This window comes from Elephas maximus, chromosome 13 (genome assembly GCF_024166365.1).
Source record: "Elephas maximus indicus isolate mEleMax1 chromosome 13, mEleMax1 primary haplotype, whole genome shotgun sequence".
Lineage (NCBI taxonomy): Eukaryota > Metazoa > Chordata > Mammalia > Proboscidea > Elephantidae > Elephas > Elephas maximus.
The window spans coordinates 74,576,090-74,590,940 of NC_064831.1; the positions used below are offsets into that span (position 1 = coordinate 74,576,090).

The 14,851-nt window shown below is 42.7% G+C and overlaps 1 long non-coding RNA gene across 1 annotated transcript in view; it reads right to left on the minus strand.

Annotated features, from left to right (window-relative positions):
• Window positions 1–344: 344 nt before the first annotated feature.
• LOC126087814 (uncharacterized) overlaps window positions 345–14,851 on the minus strand; it is a 35,979-nt gene continuing 21,472 nt past the window's right edge. Inside the window, exons 2-3 of the long non-coding RNA XR_007519880.1 lie at window positions 2,713–2,829; window positions 345–815 (exon numbers count right to left, since the gene is read on the minus strand). This is a non-coding gene — a long non-coding RNA (uncharacterized LOC126087814). The remainder of the gene's footprint in view (window positions 816–2,712; window positions 2,830–14,851) is intronic.

Sequence of the window (14,851 nt, forward strand, 5' to 3'; positions counted from 1 at the left end):
CCGTAGAGTCGATTCTGATTCATATCAACCCTCTAGGACAGAGTAGAACTGCCCTATAGGGTTTCCAAGGAGCAGCTAGTGGATTCGAACTGCCAACCTTTTGATTAGCAGCTGAAGAGCATAGCCAGTGCCAACACACCAAGCAGAGAGAGCAAGGGGTATAAATACTCCCACCTCTCTCTCCCACCCTCAGATCTCCTGCAGGTACCTCCCACTGGCTGAACCCAACAAGAAGCCTAAGAGCAAGCAAGCCAGTCATGCTATCCTTCCACATAGGCCTCTAGCAGCACAGAACAGAATGGAAAAGGGTGGATCTGAAGAGAAAAGGAGGAATATCCAGCAGGTATGTGATCATATAATAATGTGGTAACCATCTAAGCACATGGCCAAGGACCTTAAGGGAAACTGGTTTCTAAAGAGCTAAAAAGTGGAGTTAGCTAGAGAGCAGGCTGGATAGGTAGAAGGCGCAAGAAAGATTATTAACTCATGCTAAGACAGGACTAAGGGTCAGATGTGGGAATGTTTTCTACTTTGAGACATTTTATTATTTGAGATGGAGTCTGAGCTATGAGTTATATTCCTCCAGAGCATTAGAAATTCTTCCCCTTTGGCTACTACCCTATATTTCTCCTTCTTAAGTAAACTTCATGTACTCAACAAAGAATCTTTTAGTGTCTTCTCAGGTGCCAGGAACTGTTTGACTCCGTGAATTTAGACAGGAACAAAATGAACATCCTCGTTCTCATGAAGTTTACATTCTGATGGGGGTTGGAGGGAGACAACCAATATATAAATATGTCGAGTGGTCATAGGTGCTGTAAGGAAAGCACAGGAAAATATAATTCTACCTCTTAAAACCCTCCTGATTTAGACCACACATGCCAGAGTTTCTGAATATATTAGGCCCTAAATATCTCTTGCTTGAACTAAGATCATAATATCCTGATTTATCTTCCAGCCTCCAGCATTCTCCAACCAGTCCTCCACTCTGCTGTCAAATGAATCACGTCAGTACCCTGCTTAAAACCCTCCAGTGCTCTCTGTTGCCTGTAATATAGAATAACATCCAAACTCCTTATCACGGTCCCTTTCTTATCTTCTAGATCCATCTCTTGCCTCAAGGTCTCTCATTCTCCTTTTCTACCAGCACTAATTACCTATGGCTTATTGACCCTGCCACACTGTTTCTCATTTCTGTACCCTTGCCCATGCTGTTCTTGCTATTTGGAATGTCCTCCCACACCTTCTGCATCCTCCTGAATTTGGCAACCCTCAACTTATTCTTCTAAACCCAGTAACTGTCACCTTTTTAAGACACGTTTTCTTGACCGTCCCATAAATGAGATAGTTTCTTCCTCCAGCTCCCTCCTTTGTGCTATCAGTAAAACCAAAACGATTCCGACTCATAGCGACCCTATAGGACAGAGTAGAACTGCCCCATAGAGTTTCCAAGGAGTGCCTGGCAGATTCCAACTGCTGACCCTTTGGTTAGCAGCCATAGAGCTTAACCACTATGCCACCAGGGTTTCTGCTATCAGTAAAAGGTACCGCTAAATTGCATTTGTCACATCGTATCATTTTATTTCTTTGACCTTAGGTATACCTGGACCCCTGGTGGCACAGTGTAACAGCTCAAGCTGTTAACCAAAAGGTCAGCAGTTCGAATCACCAGCTGCTCCTTGGAAGTCCTATGGGGCAGTTCTACTCTGTCCTGTAGGGTCACTATGAGTTGTTCAGAATCAACTCGACATCAACAGGTTTGGTTTGGGTTTGGGTTTTTTTGTTTGTTTAGGAACACCCAGTTGGATTAAATATAACCCATGGGGCATAATAGTAGGTATATCCAATCATCCATGTACAGGCCTCTTTTGTTGTTTATAACTATCCCCAAAATTAGAATTGACAACTTACGTATATTCCCCCTACCCCAGATAACCACAATGTCGAAGCTTGCATTTATTGTTTTCTTGCTCTTGAATATATTTAAACAATAAAAATATTCATTAAAATTAAAAATTCAATTTTAAAAATTGTCTTAGCATTATAAAAATTTTAATTTTCTTGCCTTTGTAAATAGTTGAGGTTGAATGTGTTGCCATATAATCGTTGGCTAGCTATATATTTCCTCTTCTGTGAGATGTCATATCTTTTTGCCCATTTTTCTATTGGTTGTTTGTCCCTTCCTTGTTAATTCTTAAGAGTTCTTTACATATTCTTTTAATAATACTTTGTCAGTTCTTTCCTTGGAATTCAGGTGTACAGAAAAAGGTTTTTCTAATTTAAAAAACTTACATGTGTCTGTGTATTTACATAACACAGAAGTCTGTTTGTATATATAAAGATAGGCATATTCAGGAGTACCCATACAGATTCCTGAAACATATATTATTCATTTTAGTTATTTTTATTTTTACAAAAAGATGTATCATTTTTCACTCAATATCATATTGCTAAGATTCATCACAGAGTCCTTGGGTAGTGCAAATGGTTAAAACACTTGGCTGCTAACCAAAAGGCTGGAGGTTTGAGTCCACCCGGCAGCACCTTAGAAGAAAGGCCTGGCAATCTACTTCCAAAAAATCAGCCATTGAAAATCCTATGGAACATAGTTCTGCTCTGACACACATAGGATCACCATGAGTGACAATCAACTTGACAGCAACGATTTGGTTTTTGTTTTTTGATTCATCACAGCAGCCTTGTTGTACGTACCTGTTGCTTGCACCAGAGGCTCTTGGTGTCCTACGTCCTTCCCCTTTGCCCACATCTGATTTCAGCTGATTTCATGAGAACTCTTGACTTGCTGACAATTTCACTGCAAATGCTAGGCTTTTTTTAAAAAAAAAAAAGGCTTTAGGCCTCTCCAATTTTCTGCTTCAGAGCATTCTCAGTAGCTATAAGAGCCAGTTCAGCCCTCTTACAGACACAGCCTGAAGGTAAAGGGGGTTAACGCCATTAGGGGTAACCCTCAATCAATGGGGGACCTGAGTTTGAGGATAAATGCTCCAGCTTCCTGACCTTCAGGCGAACAATTCTGGGAGACATTCTGTACATTTCTCAGAGGTCTCCGCTCCATGGGATCATACCCCCATATTAGCTTTTCCTTCTGTTTTGCCTCACTCTTCCCTCTCTTTCACCCCTGCTGCCTAGGATCACTTTCCAAATAAACGACCTGTGCTCAGGTCCTTGTCTCAGGCTCTGCTTTTGGGGAACCCGATATGAACACAACCAATTTCTTGACAGCGAGCATTTAGTTTGCTGCAGGTTTTTGCTATTACAAAAGTGCTACTACGAATATTCGCGTAAAATCCACTGGTGCCCAAGCGCAGGACTCTCTCATGGGTATTTATCTAGGAATAGAATGGCTGGTCAAGGGCATGTGAATGTTAAACTTTAGAAGATAATTCCAAACTGTTTACCACAGTGGTTTTTACCAATTTACAGTTCCAATAGCATTATATAAGAGTTCCTATTGCTCCATATCCCCTCTAACATTTGCTATTGCCCCTCAAATAGATATGAAGTGGAACCTCAATGTGGTCTTGATTTGTACTTCTCTGATAATTAATGAGGTTAAACATGTCTCCATCTATTTATTAACCATAAATATTTCATCTTCTGGGAAATCTCTACTCATAGTTTTATGCCCATTTTTCTGTTGGCTGATTGTTCTTTTGTGGTGTAGTAATTAAGTGCTACGGCTGCTAACCAAAAGGCTGGCAGTTCGAATCCACCAGGCTTTTCTTGGAAACTCTATGGGGCAGTTCTATTCTGTCCTACAGGGTCACTATAAGTTGGAATCAACTCCATGGCAGTAGGTTTGGTTTTTTTGTTTTTTTGTTTTTTTTTTTTTGATTGGTTACAAAAGCAATGCATGCTTGTTGTAAAAGAAACATGTAAATAATATAGATGTGTTTACTTGCACAGTGAAATTCTCCTTCAAGCAGGAATAACCCAACCCCACCTTCAAGCAGGAATAACTTCCAGGAAGAGTCTGTCACCTCAGTTTGGGGGGTTTTGTTTTCACATCTCTCTTTGATATTAGACTGATAGTTTCCAAAGGGTTGGTAGGTAGGTAGACAGATAGATGCTGTCAGACTGACTCAGACTCACGGTGCATGTACAGCAGAACGAAATGTTGCCTGATCCTGCATCACTGTCACCCTGGCCAACATGTCTGAGTCCATCACTGGTGGCCGTTGTGTTCATCTGTCTCACTGAGGGGCTCCCTCTCGCTGGCTCTCCACTTTGCCAACATGATGTCTTCCTCCAGCAACTGGTCTCTCCTGATGATGCGTCCAAAGAAAGCAAGCTGGACAGCGTCCTGTTGTAATCTGTAAGGTTTTTATTGGCTATCCTTTGGAAGTAGGTCACCAGGGCTTTCCTCCTAGTCTCCCCTAGTCTGGAAACTCCACTGAAACCTGCCCACTGTACTGGTATTTGAAATACAAATGGCATAGCTTCCAGCTTCACAGCAACACACAAGCCAGCACCACACGTCAAAGGGACAGGGCCTCAAGCGGTAAATACTGTGTTATATTCATCTTTGTATTCCCAGCCCTAGGCATAGTGCCTGATTCAGATCAGGAATGTCATACATTATTGTTGAATGAACTGCTGATAGGTAAGTGTGAACAAAGTTTTAGAAATTACAAAGAGATTTCAATATAACTGGGGTGGGGGAGTCAAGTCTGGGGGAAATGGGAGATAGCACTGGCAAAATGTCCAAAAAAAAAAAAAAAAAAACCCAAACCCATTGCTGTCTAGTCGATTCTGACTCATAGAGAGCCTATGGGACAGAGTAGAACTGCCCGCATAGCGTTTCCAATGAGTGCCTGGTAGATCCGAACTGCCAACCCTTTGGTTAGCAGCCGTAGCACTTAACCACTAGTCACCAGGGTAAAATGTGCTGGAGCTTTATTACTAAAGGTGTTGGATGTTGAGCCAGAGTGTTTGATTTTAATCTTGGAGGTAGAGGGGGAGGCTTTTTTTTTTTTTTTTTTAATCTTTCAAGCTTTTTTTTTTTTAATTGAACTTTAGATGAAGGTTTACAGAACTAATTTCTCATCAAACAGTTAGTACAGACATTGTTGTATGACATTGGTTAACAACCCCACAACATATCAACACTCTCCCTTCTCAACCCTGGGTTCCCTATTACCAGCTTTCCTGTTCCCTCCTGCCTTCCAGTCCCTGTACCAGGGCTGGTGCACCCCTTTAGTCTTGTTTTGTTCCATGGGCCTGTTTGATCTTTGGCTGAAGGGTGAACCTCGGGAGTGGCCTCATTACTGAGCTGAAAAGGTGTCTGGGGGCCATACTCTTAGGATTTCTCCAGTCTCTGTCAGACCAGCAAGTCTGGTCTTTCTTTTTGAGTTATAATTTTGTTCTACATTTTTCTCCATCTCTGTCTGGGACCCTCTATTGTGATCCCTGTCAGAGCAGTCAGTGGTGGTAGCCAGGCACCATCTGGTTGTACTGGACTCAGTCTGATGAAGGCCGTGGTAGATGTGGTCCATTAGTCCTTTGGACTAATCTCTCCCTTGTGTCTTTAGTTGTCATCATTATTCCTTGCTCCTGAAGGGGTGAGACCAGTGGAGTATCCAAGATGGCTGCCCACAGGCTTTTAAGATCCCAGGTGCTACTGACCAAAGTAGAATGTAGAACATTTTCTTTATAAACTCTATTATGCCAGTAGAGCTAGATGTTCCCTGAGACCACGGTCCCCACAGCCCTAAGCCCAGCAATTCAGTCACTCCGGGAGTTTGGATGTGGAGGGGGAGGCTTTTAAGATTTTTTCGGCAGAGTGAAGGTTTTTTTGTTTGTTTTGGTTTGTGTGTGTGTGTATGTGTGTGTGTGTGTTTTGACCAGTGACAGAATTAAAACAAGGCACTGAAAATCTAGTCATCTTGTAGCATCATACAGGATATAAAGGGAAGGAAGAGGGAGAAATCAAATTGAAGACAGAAGAATGAACGAGTTCAGAAGTTGTTAACTATTTTTGGACACATGCCTCTGTAAAAAACTCATGAAAATGGTGGCTTCTTTCATAAAAAATAGACAAACACAACCCCATGTACTTTTTAAGAACTCCTAAATCAGGTAGGTTATTCTGCAAGTAAGAAAATAAAGACGTGAACCCTGGTGGCAGCACGTTAGCTGCTGACCAAAAGGTTGGTGGTTTGAGTCTACCCAGAGGTACTTGGGAAGAAAGGCCTGGACAACTAATTCCAAAACATCAGCCACCGAAAACCATATGGAGAACAGTTCTACTCTGACACAAATGGGGTTGCCATGAATCAGAATTGGCAGGATGGCAGCTGGTTACTGTGTGCAAGGCACCGTGCTGAGTACTGAAGCAGGCACCATCCAGGATGAGGCATGGGGTTCAGTGTGGCATGGCAAACAAGAGCACAGACTCTCAGCCCGACTCCCTGGTTGCTAATTCCTGCCAGGAGGCCTTGGGCAAATTACTAAACCTATCTGCACTCCATAGGTGTTTTACAGCGAGGGTTTTATCGCCACCCTCATCAGGCTGCTGTGAGGATTGAATGGATCCGTACATCCCTGTAAAGCACTTAGAACAGTGCATGGTGAGCAGCGAGTCCTCAGCAGAGTTGGGTGGCAGCCACCAGAACAGAGTGCGAGAGGAGGAAGGAAGAGAGCCTGGGTTTGATTTTGAGAACTTTGGCTGAAATGGGGGAAGAGAGAGAGGGCGGTAACTAGAGGGGGAAGTGAAGGCCAGGAAGAATTTTTTTTTAAGAAGGAAGAGATCCTCAATGTAGACAGGATGGATGTAAGGGAGCCGGAGAGGCTGGAGATACGTCGTGATTATCTATCCTCTCCTCTAAACGTGCTCCTGTGGCAGGAGGGATGGGAACTAGGGCAAATGTGGAGGGCCTGGCCTGAGCTAGGAAGACACTTCCGCCTGTGAGCTGGAGGGGAGGAGCCCTGTGTGGTGTGCTTGTAGGTGCCAGCTCAGAAGTAACCACGGGCAAGCGAGAAGGAATGTCACTGTGGGGGAGGGTGGGAGGTGCTAGTTGGTTTGGGGAGAGAGGAAAAGTTGTGACATACCCTTTCAAAGAAGGCGAGAAGCAGCGACTAAAGGAAGGAGATGAGATTGCCAGGGATTATTCAGGGCCTGTTAAGATTGCTGCCCATGAAATGATAGAAACTTCTAGTGGTCCTGGGAGCTAGAGCAGAAGGAAAGCATCAGAGGATGGGGGTGGTAAGCGAGGAATGGTGAAGCCAGGAAGAACGGGCACTGATAGGGGACTACTGGATTTGCCAACTGACCAGCCGTCATGGCTGAAGCAATGTCTTGAGGGCTACTGTCCTGTCAGAGCAGATGACCCAGGGCAAACAAGAAAGGAGAGAAGGAACTGTGAGGCTGTAAACCATGGGCAGTCCAAGAACACTGACTATGAAATGAAAGGGAAAAGTAAGACATTAACCAGAGAGAGTCACAGAGTCAAGAGGTGTATTTTTCTTTCTAAAGGTCAGGAAATCCGTGCCTTTTTTTTTTTTTTAAGTCTAAAGCAGCAATTGTAGATGCCGGCAGGAAAAGGAGCAAACGGGTCCCTAAAAAGTCATCAGGGGTATGATGCAGGGATAATGTGGTAGTAAAACAGCTCCTCTGGACCACGTGTTTTCCATAAGACTATGTTGTCTCCAATTTACAGATGAGGAAACTGAGGCTCAGAGAGGTTAAGTCAATGCCCAAGATCACACCACTTACTAGTTAGTAAGCAGAGTCAAGATCTGAACCCAATTTACATGACTCCAAAGTACCAATGCTTGCCTACCCCTATACCCAAAAGTGAGAAAGCCTCACTTTGCACAGAAGAAAATTCAGACTAAAGAACTGAATTGACCTTTCTGAAGTCAGAATTAATTAGACGTGGTCAAGAAAGTCACAGCTGAAGACTGAGGACAGTTGTGTGGCCAATGGATTTGCCCTGCTGTCTACCCAAATGGATGCTTCATGGGAGAATTAATCCTCCCTCAATTTGAAGGAATGGAGGAGAAAACAGTTTGCTCCTATTGACAAGTTGCTTGTTGCAATTACCAACCACAAGTATTTTGTGATGCATTTCTCATCTATCAATATTTTTGATGGGTGACTTCAAAATATCTGCCTAATGAACAGACCTCATTTCTTTTTGCCAAGCTTCCACATGCAATGAAAGCAGAGAAAATCAAAACCAAACCATAGGTCAAAGGGAACTGTGTGGTGTTGTGGTCAGGTCACGGGCTAGGGCCAGACACACGAAAGTGAGAGCCATGGTGAGCAAACTGGGCAAACAGGAGCCATGGTCAGGACCCAAGGGGCAGACCCTGTCACCAGACCACACACAGCCCAGTCCCAGATGTCATGCCAAAGGCAGTGGGGGAAATGCCAGGGTTCAAGTGCTTCTAGTAGACCAGAAAAGCAGATCTGAGCAGAAAGGAGGTGGCCACCTGACCCAGCTTGCAAATTAACCTCTATATGGCAGCCTGCCCACTTCTCCAGAGAATCCTATTCATTACAACATACTTTGTATATTCTGGCTGGTTCCTGTTCTTTATTTAACACATTTTCTGAATCTTACCACCTTGACCATTGCTGTCCAACAGAAATTTGATGCAAGCCCCATATGTAATTTAAAATCATCTAGTAAAAAACCAGAGCCCTGGTGGCACAATGGCTAAGTGATATGGCTGCTAACCAAAAGGTCGGCAGTTCAAATCTATCAGCCACTCCTTGGAAACTCTATGGGGCAGTTCTACTACTCTGTCCTGCATGGTCACTATGGGTTGAAATCAACTCAATGGCAATGGGTGGTGGTGATAACGGTTAGTAAAAAACCAACTGCTACTCAGCTGGTTCCAACTCATGGCGACCCCATGTGGTCAGAGTAGAGCTGGGATCCATAGGGTTTTCAATGGCTGATTCTGGGAAAGTAAATGGTCAGAGCTTTCTTCTGAGGTGACTCTGGGTAGACTCAAACCTCCAACATTTTGGTTAGCAGCTGAGCAAGTTAACTGTTTGTACCACCCACCCCACTGCCATCAAGTTGATTATGACTACATAAGTCACCCTGTAGGACAAGATAAAACTACCCTATAGGATTTCCAAAAAGGCTGTGATCTTTATGGAAGCAGATTGCCCCATCTTTCTTCCACACAGTCGCTGGTGGGTTCAAACTTCCGACCTTTCGATTAGCAGCCAAGCACTTAACCACTGCACCACCAGCGTTCCTTTGCATTGCTCAGGGCCTCCTAACTTATCTAATAAACCAAAAAGAAAAAAAAACCCTTTGCCATCAAGTTGATTCCAACTCATAGCAACCCTACAGGACAGAGTAGAACTGCCCCATAGAGTTTCCAAGGAGTGCCTGGTGGATTCAAACTGCTGACCTTTTGGTTAGCAGCCGTAGCTCTTAACCACTAGACCACCAGGGTTTCTGAAATTATCTAATAGCCACATTAAAAAAAAAAAAAGTGAAAAGAAACAGGTGAAATTAGTTTTAATATATTTTACTTAATATATCTAAAGCATTATCAACTTGTGATTCATATGATCAATAGTTTACATTCCTTTTTTCATACAAATACATCAAAATCCAGTATGTATTTTACACTTGCAAAAAAAAACCAAAACCAAACCAAACCCACTGCCATCACATCAGTTCTGACTCATAGTGACCCTACAGCACACCTCAATTTGGATTAGCCCTATTTCAAGTGCTCACTAGCCCATTAGTGGCTATTATACTGGACAACACAGGCCTAGAGAAAACCATACATAACATTTGGCATTTGTGTTAGTTTCCTAAGTCTGCCATAAACAAAAATACCACAGAGTGGGTGGCTTTAAGAACAGAAATTTACTGTCTCACAGTTCTGGAGGTGACAAGTCCAAATTCATGGTGTTGGTAGGGTCATGTTCTCTCAAAGTCTCTAGTGGAAGATCCTTCCTTGTCTCTCCCAGCTTCTGGTAGTCACAGGTGTTTCTTGGCGTTGGTTGGTTTGTAGATGCATCTTCATGTAGCCATCTTCCCCCTGCGTATGTCTCCACGTCTCTCCTCCTTCTTTATAAGGGCATCACTCAGATTAAATTAGAACCCATCCTGGTGCCTGGCTACCATTGCTGAACATTTTGATCGGATTCTCTAGCAGGGGGGAATCCAGAACAGAATTCCAAATTCTCCTGGACTCCAGACTTTCTGGAGCTCTGGAGTCTAGATGAACCTCCTAAAAGATTGCCCAGAGATAGTCTTTAAACCTTAAACTAGAAATATCCCCTGAAGTCTTCTTAAAACCAAATAGTTTATGATTTGTAAACTTTCACTTAAAGCACAATAAAAATTATTAAAAAAAAAAAAAAAAAAAACCAAATAGTTTAGCTAAATTAGTAAAGAATGTCTGCCTTGCGTGTTATGGGTTTTTAAGATCTATTTATCTATATGAGGTCAAACTGACAATAGCAATTCGAAAGATTAGATAGGAACCTTAGGGGGCAGTGAGTTTATGTTAATAGAAGAGAGACAACTCAGAAAAGGAGGCCAAGAATGTCTGCGTAACTCAAAGAATGTCATCAGTGTCACTGATTTGTACAAGTAGAAACCATTGAATTGGTATATGTTTTGCTGTGCATATTCTCAACAACAAAAAATAAATTATAAAAAACAAAACAAACAAAAGTAAATAAATAAAATAAATTACGATGCATCCCACTCTGGTATGACCTGGTGTTAACTGATTACATCTTTAAAGACCCTATTTCCAAACAAAGTCTTGTTCATAGGTAGCAGGGGTTAGAACTTCAACATTATCTTTTATGGGGGACACAGTTCAATCCATAACATTTTAAACCATTTTGTCTATACTTCTTTTCTTCTCCTTCCCTCCCCCATCTTTCTCTCATCCTTTCAAAACATGTTTGATTGGATTCGACTGGATTTTGAAAGAAGTGAGAGAAAACTCTCATATTCTAAGAGTCTCTAACCAGTTGCTATCAAGTTGATTCCAACTCATGGTGACCCCATGTGTGTCAGCGTAGAACTGCTCCACAGGGTTTTCATGGTTGTGACCTTTTGGAAGCAGATCACCAGGCCTTTCTTCCAAGGTGCCTCTGGGTGGGTTTAAACCACCAACCTTTCAGTTAGTAGCTGAGTGCTTAACTGTTTGTGCCACCTAGGGACTCCTCTAAGAGTCTCTGGTTTGAAATGTTTTAAACTTTCCAGTACAGATCTCCCAGTCTATTCCTGAGATGGCTCTTTTTTTTTTTTTTTTTTTAAGCCCTGGTGCACAGAATCCCTTCCAAAAACCAAACCCACTGCTGTCGAGTCAATTCCAACTCATAGCGACCCTATAGGACAGAGTAGAGTTTCCAAGGAGCACCTGGCAGATTCGAACTGCTGACCTCTTGGTTAGCAGTCATAGCACTTAACCACTACGCCACCAGGGGTTCCCAGAATCCCCTAGGAAGATAAAAAATGACAGGGGAATGAGATGCAGCTGGCTGCTACCAAGGATTCATTCCTCCTATTCATCTATTCGTTCATTTACTCTCTTAACAATGGTTATTAAACATCAACTGTGAGCCAGGGACCATTTCTAGGGCCAGTTTTACAGATATATTCCCTGGCTTATAAAGCCTAGTTTAGCAGAAAAGTCAGATAAATAATTACAGTAAAATATGGTAAGTGTTGTGATAGGGAAAGTATAGGGAAGTGGGAATGATCAGCTACTTAGGAGAATAATTTAACCCATCTCAGGAGGTAAGAGAAGACTTGAGGGATGAAGGAAGGGATGACATCTAAGCTGGTAACTGAAGATTGAGTAAAGGATGGTGAGGAAAAGGGGAAAAGGGAGGCCTGGCGAATGCTCTGCATGGGAAGAGCAGCTTTGGAAAGACCCAGAAGAAACCTTTTGGGGTACTGAAAGTTCAGTGTGACTGGGGTGGCCAGGGTGAGAGGTGACTCTGGTATCATGCATGATTCCCCTGGGCAGTCTGGTTAAGGGTGGGAGTCGGGAGGCAGAATATTGACAAACCTGCATAGGCAGGCCCAGCACACATAGTACTCCACCCCAGAAAAATATTCCTTTGTGAAGTTCATCAATTTCAGACTCAGAGGGGTTAATGAGTTTTATAAAGCAAGAATCTCTGTGACTATTCTCATTTCAGATATGTCAGGCCATGAAGCCTTATTATTTATTTTTTTTAATTGTGGTAGAATGTATATAACAAAGCCTTTGCCTTGGAGAAACATCAGACAAATCCAAATTGAGGCCATTCTACAAAATAACCAGACTATAATCTTTGAAAGTGTCTAGGTCAGGAAAATCACTGAAAAGACTGAGAAATTGCTTCAGATGGAAGGAGACATGAGAGCTAAATACTGGATCCTTCTGCTAAAAAATTTGTTATTGGGTCAACTGAATAAACTTGAGTGGGCCTGAGGATTAGGTGGTAGTGACGTATCAAGGTTAATTTCCTGCTTTCAATATAGTTATACTGTGGTTATGTAGGAGAATGTTCTTGTTTGTAGAAGATGCACACAAAGTATTCGGGGTAATCGATCAGGTCAGCAACTTATTCTCAAATGGTTTAGAAAAAAAATCATTTGTACTGCACTCCCAACTTTCTGTAAGTTTGTGATTATTTCAAAATTAAAAAAAATTAAACCAAAAAAATTTACCATTTGAACCATTTTTACACGTACAGTTCAGTGACATTACTGTATTTTTCAGCAATAACACACCCTTGTAAATAATAAGCACACATATAACACACATAGCATGCCTAGGAAAATAACGTACAAGGGGATTATAAGGCTGGCAAAAAATATATAACGCACATGTTGTCTACATGAAAATATGGTCATTGCATTCACCATGTCGTGCAACCATCACCACTGAATCCTTATATTTGATTCAGAAATTTGTTTGTAATTGGAGTTCCCTGTAATAAGGGGACATATAAAATACAGCAATGGAATTAACAAAGGGGTAATTAACTCTGCCCAGGGAAGTCTGACAGTGTTCATACAGGGCATGACACTCGAATCGGGTCTTGAAGAATAAGCAGGAGTTTGTCAGGCCTCCAAGTGGACAGTCATTCTGATTATAATAACCATCATTCACTAACTGTCAGGCACTAGTTTAGTGATTTACATTCATTAGCTCACTTAATCCCCCTAACAATTCCCAGATACTACAATCCCTGTTTACAGAGAAAGAAACTGAGGCTCAGAGAAGTAATTTGTGTGGAGTCACATAGTTCATAAGGGGTAGAAGAGCTTTGGATCCAGAGCCCACTTCATTAACTACCCTATGCCATACCCTGGGGCTGTAGGTGGTTGGGAATGGCTGGATTCTAAGATGAGGGGTTGGCAGGGAATTTCCAATTCAGAGAAATGAGGGAGACAAACCACACAGTTTCAGCACAAGCACGTTGGACAGGCTCAGAATAAGCAGGCTGTAAGTTATACATGCACTCAAATATTTTTGATTATTTGAGTGCATGTATAACTGAGTGCTAATGATCACATCTTTGAATGTGGTTGCATTAAGAGAACATTATATTCATATCTGGATTTACACAATCCACACTTTCAGTGGAGATTCACTGCCTCAACAGATTCCCATAGGATTCCCTAAGCTACCAAGAGGAGGCAATCCCCTGTCATTAGCTATAAGATTTAAGAGCTCAAAAGGCAGCCCATCAGTAAGGGAGGATGTGCAAGTGCCAGTAAGAGGGAAGAGGCTACGGTTGCCCCCACTCTGAGCCTCCTACCCCCAGAGCCTTCACATTCACAACAGTGCTCACCTTTCGAAGAGCTTCTTTTTTTTTTTTTTTAATTTTGTTGTTGTTGACTCTCTAAGAACTTTCAAAACACATGTCAAACCCCTTTCTGCTTTTAGCCAAAGCCATGTGGCCACAAAGGAAATTGGTATGTCCTCCCCGCAGCACATATACATACATTCCAACCCGGAAAGCTGGAGCTTCCTTCTCCCAGCTGTCCCTGCAGCTGTCCAGGGCTTTCTAAAGAGAGGCTCGAGTGACTCCCATAATCTGTCTGCACAAAAGGCACCTCTGATTTTTGAGAAGGAGATTTCTTCCTGGCACCCCATGCTAGATGGGGGTGCTGCATCTTTTAAACTCATGGTCTCTGATATCCATAGCCATTGGGTTGGTAGGCAGAAAGTCCCATCTCTGTAGCCCCCTGGGCCTGACCTTGGGGTGGCCAGGTAGATGGGTGCTCCCAGCAAACCCAGGTAGATTGTTTTGGGAGATGGCACAGGGGAAGAGCCAGACCTCCAGTGTGGCTTGTGTACCAGCCTGCCCTGACACACCTGGCCCACTGCCTTCCCAGGTGGGGTCATAGGTGGCCTTCTTCCCCACCCACCATCTCTTTCATTGGAAAGGTCAACTAGAGTTTTTGTTATTCGGAATAGAGTTTTTAAAAGATGGCGTTGACTTTCCTTCTGCTGAGTAGACAGCTTTGACTTGTGGAGAAGTAGGTAACCAGGGTTTGCCTATGATGGCAGACCCCTTTAGCTCTAAATATTTGGACATCAGCTGGAACTCATTTCTCATTTTTAATTATTATTAACATTCATTGTCCACTTACCATGCATCATCTACCATACCAATGGCTTTATTTATATGGACTATCTTCCAAATGGAAACCCTGGTGGCGTAGCGGTTAAGAGCCAAGGCTGCTAACCAAAAGGGCGGCAGTTTGAATCCACCAGGCACTCCTTGGAAACCCTATGGGGCAGTTCTACTCTGTCCTATAGGGTCACTAATGAGTCAGAATTGACTCGACGACGCTTTACATACCAGAAAACTGGGAATAAAAAA